This window comes from Desmodus rotundus, chromosome 2 (genome assembly GCF_022682495.2).
Source record: "Desmodus rotundus isolate HL8 chromosome 2, HLdesRot8A.1, whole genome shotgun sequence".
Taxonomy (NCBI): domain Eukaryota; kingdom Metazoa; phylum Chordata; class Mammalia; order Chiroptera; family Phyllostomidae; genus Desmodus; species Desmodus rotundus.
The window spans coordinates 40,343,214-40,350,404 of NC_071388.1; the positions used below are offsets into that span (position 1 = coordinate 40,343,214).

A 7,191-nucleotide genomic window follows, 5' to 3' on the forward strand; every position below is an offset into this window, starting at 1 on the left:
ATTTCTATACTTGGGGAATGCAAGCTGGTTTGACCTCATGTGGGATTTTGGTTTTATTTGTTTATTTGGTTTTATAATTACCCCAAACCCAGGAAGGTCAGTCCCTTATTCTCCTTTTGTCATCAAACCAAATAGCACCTATGTCTAGAAACACTGTGCTCTAAACTAAAACTGCTGACGGCCCTCACCCCACACCCTGAGCTGCAGATTTTCATGAAAATCAGTTTCTGGGCCAGTTAAGTCTTGATAAAGTTGTCTTTTCATAACTCAGCCCCCATCTCCACCTGGCCACCGTCATGGTGGATGGAGGAACCCCATGGGGACAGATTTGTTCCCTTATGTAACTGAAGTACTCCAGGAATAAGAGTCATTTCTAGCACCTGCTTACCAAGCTCTACTCCACTTGCTGAACTTTGCTCAGAATGAACAGGTCATTCTGGCTACAGTTTCTCCCAAACTATCCTTACTTGAGTTTTTAAGCACACCAACTCCTCTGTGTAAGGCTCTCTGCTTATAATGAATTATTTTATTCTTACTACTTAAAAGAAACTTCTGCCTTAAAGCCACCCTTGCCCAGTCATTTAACCCAGAGATGCTGAAAGGGTGGGAATGAGGGCAGAGCACAATGAGCATCAGAGATTCTGGTTATTGGAGTCACACATGATCACTACTTTCAACCCCAATCCCTTTTTGGATGTTTTAAAGGCCTCAAGAACTTTCTCCAGAGTAAACCTTTGGGTCATTAAGGACTTTACATTAACACATTTGGACACAAGCATTGAAATCGCCATGAGCCATGCACTGCAGTATCAAAACATACCCTTTACATCCACTTCCCAGGTGGCTGCATGCATTAGGGTTACATTGGTCACTTCGGAGCCCAGTCCCACCAGCACCATCAGAACAAGTGGCATAGATGCCTGCTTGGATGGCAGGCTTCACACCAGTGCACTCAATAGTGATTTCTGGTTAGAGTTCCAAGAGACCTTCTACTTTATTGGTGACTCCCTGGGGGCTCTTCTTGGAGATCTGGAGGACAAAGTCAGCCCCAACTTCCTTAGTTTTATACAACCAAGAGGCAGACAGATTGGTCACCACCACTTGAGCCTCACCCATTGCCTTGCCACAAGCAAACTGACCAATCCAATTGTTCCAGCTCCACACACAAAGACCTTGTTCCCCAGGGTGATTCCAGCGCACCGAGAGGTATGGATCCCCACAGACTGTGGCTCAATGGCCAACATCGTCAGGAAGTTTTGTACCAGAATTTGGCATTGTGCGTATAGAATCAGCAGAGGTTTCCATCATCTGGGGGCATAGCACAGAAGAAGATGGATGGTGACAGGTTGTATTGGCCAGAAGTCTTGCAGAATTTATCAGTTTCTCAGGGAGCACCAGGCTCGATGGCAACACAATCACCTGACTACAAGTGTTTTACCAATAATCCCACTTTTACAACTGTTCCTGAAGCTTCATGGCTCAGCACCATTGGCTTTTGCACAACAAAATCTCCAGTTCGACTGTGCAGCCAGTAGTGGACATCTGAGCCACAGATTCCAACAGAATGCATCTTCAGCAGCACCCCATCTGGGGCTGATTCAGGGATAGGACAGTTCTCCGGCTGCAGCTCCCCGGGCCTGTGTACCACCAGGGAGAGGTTCTCAGGCTCAGCTAGCACCATGTCTGTTGCTCTTCCCTCCCAGGTTAAAGCCGCAGTCCGCAGGATGCGTGGAGGTTCCAGTTGAGTATAATATTTTTAAATAAGCTTTTTTTTTTCATGGCAAGACACACCATTGACAACATCAAAAACTAACTAACAAATAGGTAGAAAATATTTGTGACATTATTACAAGATAGATACCCCTCATGTAAAAAGGAAACTTAAAAATTGAAAGAACTATCCAGGACATATAAGAAACTTCATAGCTCAATAATAAGAACTCAAATTAATTTTAGAAATCACTTAAAGGGCACTTCACCAAAACAGATATGCAGAGGGCACATGAGCACATGGTAAGATGGTGGATATACTAATCGTTAAGGAAATGCAAATTAAAACCACAGTGAGATACCATTACACATTGACTAGAATGGCTCACATTCAGAAGACTGGCAACTTCAAACAATGGCAAGAATGTGGAGCAAATGGAAATTTCAAACATTACTGGTGAAAACGAAAAATGATACAGTGAAAAGGAAAGGAATTATTTATTTAAAAGCTATACAGACTTAGAGTAATGACTTAATGTCTTCATTAAAGTACTAAAGTTCTTTAGAATATCCACAAATGCACACAGTCCTTCCTTCTCCCCTTTGCCCTTCCAGGGCGCCATATCTCAGGAAAAGAAGTAGAAGTCCGTGGTTCAGGCAGCCCCTCAGTTCCAGCACCATCCACTGTGTCTCCACCACGATCTCCAGTTAATCCACAGCCATGTGGCACCTTCTTGGGGACCACCAGCAAGAGTCCTTTCTCCCCTTTTCTTCCAGGCAAAGTCTCTCCTGCTGCTTAAGCCACATGGCAAAAGGGAACACCCCAGAGCAGCGTGGTCCTAACTCTCATCCAAGGCACGTGGTCCCAACTTCTGCCAGAGCCACATGGTCCCAACCTACTCTGCCAAGGCTGTGTGGTCCTTTCTGGTATGGTTGCCATGTCTGGGTTTAAATCCCAGCGCCAGTCTTCCTCTGCAGCCCCATTTCCGACTCCTCCTACAATCTGTTACACCTGCCAGCATTCCCTATTCTCCCAGCTCTATTGGGCTGTCATAGTAAGTCTGGGCAGGCATGGCCCCATGGCATGGAGCCAATCATCTCCAACCTCTCACGCAGGCACTGTAACCAGGGGGAGTTGCTTCCCAATTACAGCCTGGGTTGAAGTCACTTCCATCCCCCTGGCTCAAAGCATGGCCACAGCTATTTAACATATTTATGAAACCAGTTAAAGGTTATAGATATGTTAAATGACCATGCCAGAGGTTGGCTGCAAAGCTGTTTCTGTAAAAAACAGCTCTCAATGACCCTGCTCCATGTGTCCCATCCCCCAGCTCAGACTAGTGGGGGTGAGGACATCATATATATTTTTTCTCTAATACTTCCTGAACACCTTGAGTTCTGGACCCCATTACAAATCCCAATTTCAGGACCCCCCTTGCCTGCACCCTGTTACACTAATACATGTAATATGCATGAATTTCAAAAGCATTATGTTAACTGAAAGAGGCCAGTCACAAAAGACTACATACTTTATGATTCCAATTATATGACATTCTAGAAAAGGCAACAATATAAGGAGAGAAATCGGGTCCATGGAAGCAGGGGGTAAGGAGAAGGAATTGTACAAAGGCATGAGGAAATTTTTAAGGGTAAAATTTGTTAAAAATACAAAAGGCTAGAATAATCATTGTGGGGTTGGAATGGAATTGGAGAAGAAACTCATTTTTTTAAATAAATAGATACAAGTATGTGTGTGTGTGTACACATATAATTAGTAGGTTTGCCTGCTGGAAACCTCCAGAGGCAATGACATCCCAGCCTCAATGGACATTGTCAACAAATAAGGAAGGACAAAAATGATAAATGATGGGGACATGTCAAAAAAACCAAAGAGCCAACTTGAAAGAATTTCCAATGGCTAAATCTCTAAAAATTTGAGTAATAAAATAATGACAATAGTAGATTTGAATACTCCAAATAAAATAATTATCATAGGTCCATGCTGATATAATTAAATTAATAAATGGGGAGAAGGAAAATCTGTGTCTTACAGTAGGATTCCACTTAAATGCTAGAAGAAAATAGAAAGAGAAAATTACCCTTTGGGCCCTGGCTGGTATGGCTCAGTTGGTTGGACCATCATCCCATAAACCAAAAGGTGGCGGTTCGATTCCTGGTCAGGGCATGTGCCTAGGCTGCAGGTTAGGTCCAGTTGGGGTGCATGCGAGAGGCAACAGATTGTTGTTCCTTCCATCGATGTTTCTCTCTCCCTCCCTCCCTCCCTTTCCTTCTCTCTAATATTAACAAGCACGTCCTTGAGTTAGGATAAAAAAAAAAAAGAAAATTACCATTTGGCAAATACCACAGTAATAATTGTTTTAGGAAAGAATCATTAACGGGTGCCAAAACTCATGGGCAAAATTAAGTCTAAAAAATAGCTGATTTATGTAGTCTCAAAATATCTCCCCATAAAAAGAAGTATTAGTTACAAAGGGGAAATCTTACATTTACAAAAGAGAAAACCTAGCAGACATCCCTTTGACCAACAGATCAGTGTTAGCATTACTAGCCAGTGGGACAAAATGATGTTAGTACTTCCTGAAATGATGCACGTTTTAAAACGCACCAAAGTCTCTTTTGTGGTATTCTTGTCAAAAATGCATAATTTGCATTTAATATTTAGGGAATGTCATACAGAACAAAATTGAAGAACTTTCTACACAATAACTATCCTATTTTTCCCAAGTGTCTAGGACAACGATTTTCAACCTTTCTCATCTCCTGGCATGCATAAACTAATTACTAAAATTCTGCAGCACACCAAAAAATATATTTTTTGCTTACCTGACAAAAAATATAATTTTGTGTCATTCACACCTGACAGCTATTGTTGTCTTGGCTGTGGTCATTATTTTTTTATTTGACAATTTAATGAAGAGAGGTCAGTGTCTCTGACTAAATAGTCAGGTATTCCATGTTTTAAAAGTTCTTCTGGTGCACTGGTTGAAAATCGCTGGCCTAGGACATGAAAAACCAAGAATGATGAACGGTTCCAGATTAAAGGAGATGAAGAACACATGACAAGTACATGCAACATGTGATCTTGTAGCAGAAAGAGGACATTAGTGGAAGAACTGGTGCAATTTGGTGAGGTTTTCAGATAGTACGACATCAATGTTAACGTCCTGAGCTTTAAAACTCTGCAGTGGTTGTTGTTAAGATGTAATTCTCCATGCCTTTTCAACAGAGGCACTACCTTTGTTTTGACATATCTTACAAACAGTCCTAGAAGATAGACATAGTATCTTTCTTCAGAGCAAAGGGCGGGTATACTTATTGTTGATTATAAAAGACCTAGATTCCCTACATTTAGGGTTCCTTTACTGTAATGCAGCCCCCTGCATGTGAGGGCATCAATCTGTCTGGCCCACTTCCCACAGCCCTGTGGGAAGAAGAGTCCAGGAAACCTATGTAAATGTTGATACTCTGGCTATTACTATTACTGTGAGTAACAAACTGTTCTTAATTTCTGACTCAGGGGATATGTCTTTTACCAGCACAAAACTATGGCCAACTCAAGGAGCTTTTGCTAGCCTCAAGGAGGTGAGGCAGCCCCGGCTCATACAAGCAAGAAAACGGTGACTTCAAGCCTTACAACCAAGAGTACTTCTGTCAGCAAATTAGCCTGGAAGAGAAGACTGAGTTTCAGAAAGGAACATAGCACAGCCAACACAGTAAGTGCAGCCCCGTGAGACTCAGAGCACAGAACCTAGCTAAGCCATGCTCAGACTTCTGAACCGCAGACACCGAGATGATAAATGTGGTTTTATTATCTGAGGTAATTTATTGTTCAGCAATGGAAAATTAATACACATACACCACAAAACTGAGCTCTACTCTGACATCAGTATCCTTAAAAACCTAACAGTGTAGCATGTTTTAGAAAAGGAACACTTTCCTTCTGCACTTTAGAAGTTAGGGAGCCTCCGTCCTCTGCAATGTGTTAGAGACAAAATCGTCTTTGAAAACATTCCATGAGCAACGGCATTATCCGCTCTCCATAATAAGTAATTCTTAGTAATTACACCTGCTCATCCACTACTCCACAGGGAAAGAACATTGACTTTCTTCTTCTGGTTTGTTTGTATGAGCATGTATTCCTTATTCAACAAGACTTCTCTGTAGCTGGAATTAAAATTGCATTAGAAAAACAAGGCCCAACTCTATTGAGATGCTGTTTTGATAGCCCACTTCTGTCTAAATCAAACCTTGGATGCTCCCACTTTTATGAGAAGATGGCATTTTTGATGGGAATAAAGAAGCTTCTCTGAAGAATAAAGTTGGGGGGTGGAGAAGAAGCACAATTAAGAGTTTCTTGGGGCAGATCAGGGCAGGGAATGGACAGGAAAGAAGTACCTGGTAACTAGCAGGTGAGAGGAAATTCCCAGGAGAAGAGATCATTTAGGGATTTTTCTGGAGAAATTCTGAGTCTTTATATCTGAGAATCTTTTTTTCTGTGCCCCCACAAATGGTGAGTAAAAAAACAAACGTTTTGTTAGGCTTGGCTCAGTTGGATTTCTTGTGAATGTTTCAAGCTCAGGCCTGGCTAAGACAGAATCAGTCTCTACAGATGAGCAGGACCAATAAACACCTGGCTTTTGTCTCAGTTTTTTACACCGAAAAGATCAGTGCACAGTGGTGTCAGTTACCCTGGGATTTTTACCAAGCATAACTCTGAAGATGATAATAATTTGGAAAAACTACAGCCTTCTACCCTTTTTTGTATCTGCTTTATTTTATCAGAAAAGTAAAAATAGAGATTTTCTCAATGTAGGCAATGCTTATAGTTTTCTAATGTCTATTAGGATATGCTGATAAAAAATGTGGATTAGAAGTAGAAGAAGTTGGGAAGAGTGGCCCTACAGCAACTAAGACAAAGTTTACATTCAACAAATCTTATTTGAAATTTTAGTTGAATTTATTTTTCATTTTCTTCCCTTATTCACTTTCTTTTTGGAAAACAAGTCCTTCCATATCTGTTTGACACCAGGTCCTAAACACATAATTACTTTCTTCTGTTTTATAGAAATAATAATAGTCTCTTTAATTCTCAAGTTTTCCCTTGCTTCCTTTATAAAAATAAATAAATAAAACAAAACCCTGTAATCTATAGCTTTAATCAATAAACCTATAATTACTATTTAAATAAACTGTACTTTTAATAATCCAAAAGAAATATTTTAATAAACCAATTTTTAACAAAACAACATTATACTGCAAGGTCCATGTGCATTTTCTCTTGAAATATATGTTGCATAATTTCCACTCTATCTATCTATCCCTTCCCCCTTTTCTTTTAGTGGAGAGGAATTTTTTTTCCTAATGTTTCAAATTGTCCAAAAAATCCTATAGTGCCTTATATTCCCATCCCTCTCAACCTCATTCCTCCTTACCCTTTTCTCTCCAAATACACACACAATC

General features: G+C 40.6%; 1 pseudogene; it reads right to left on the reverse strand.

Annotated features, from left to right (window-relative positions):
• Window positions 1-632: 632 nt before the first annotated feature.
• Window positions 633-1,681, reverse strand: LOC112309332 (sorbitol dehydrogenase pseudogene; annotated as a pseudogene).
• Window positions 1,682-7,191: the final 5,510 nt, after the last annotated feature.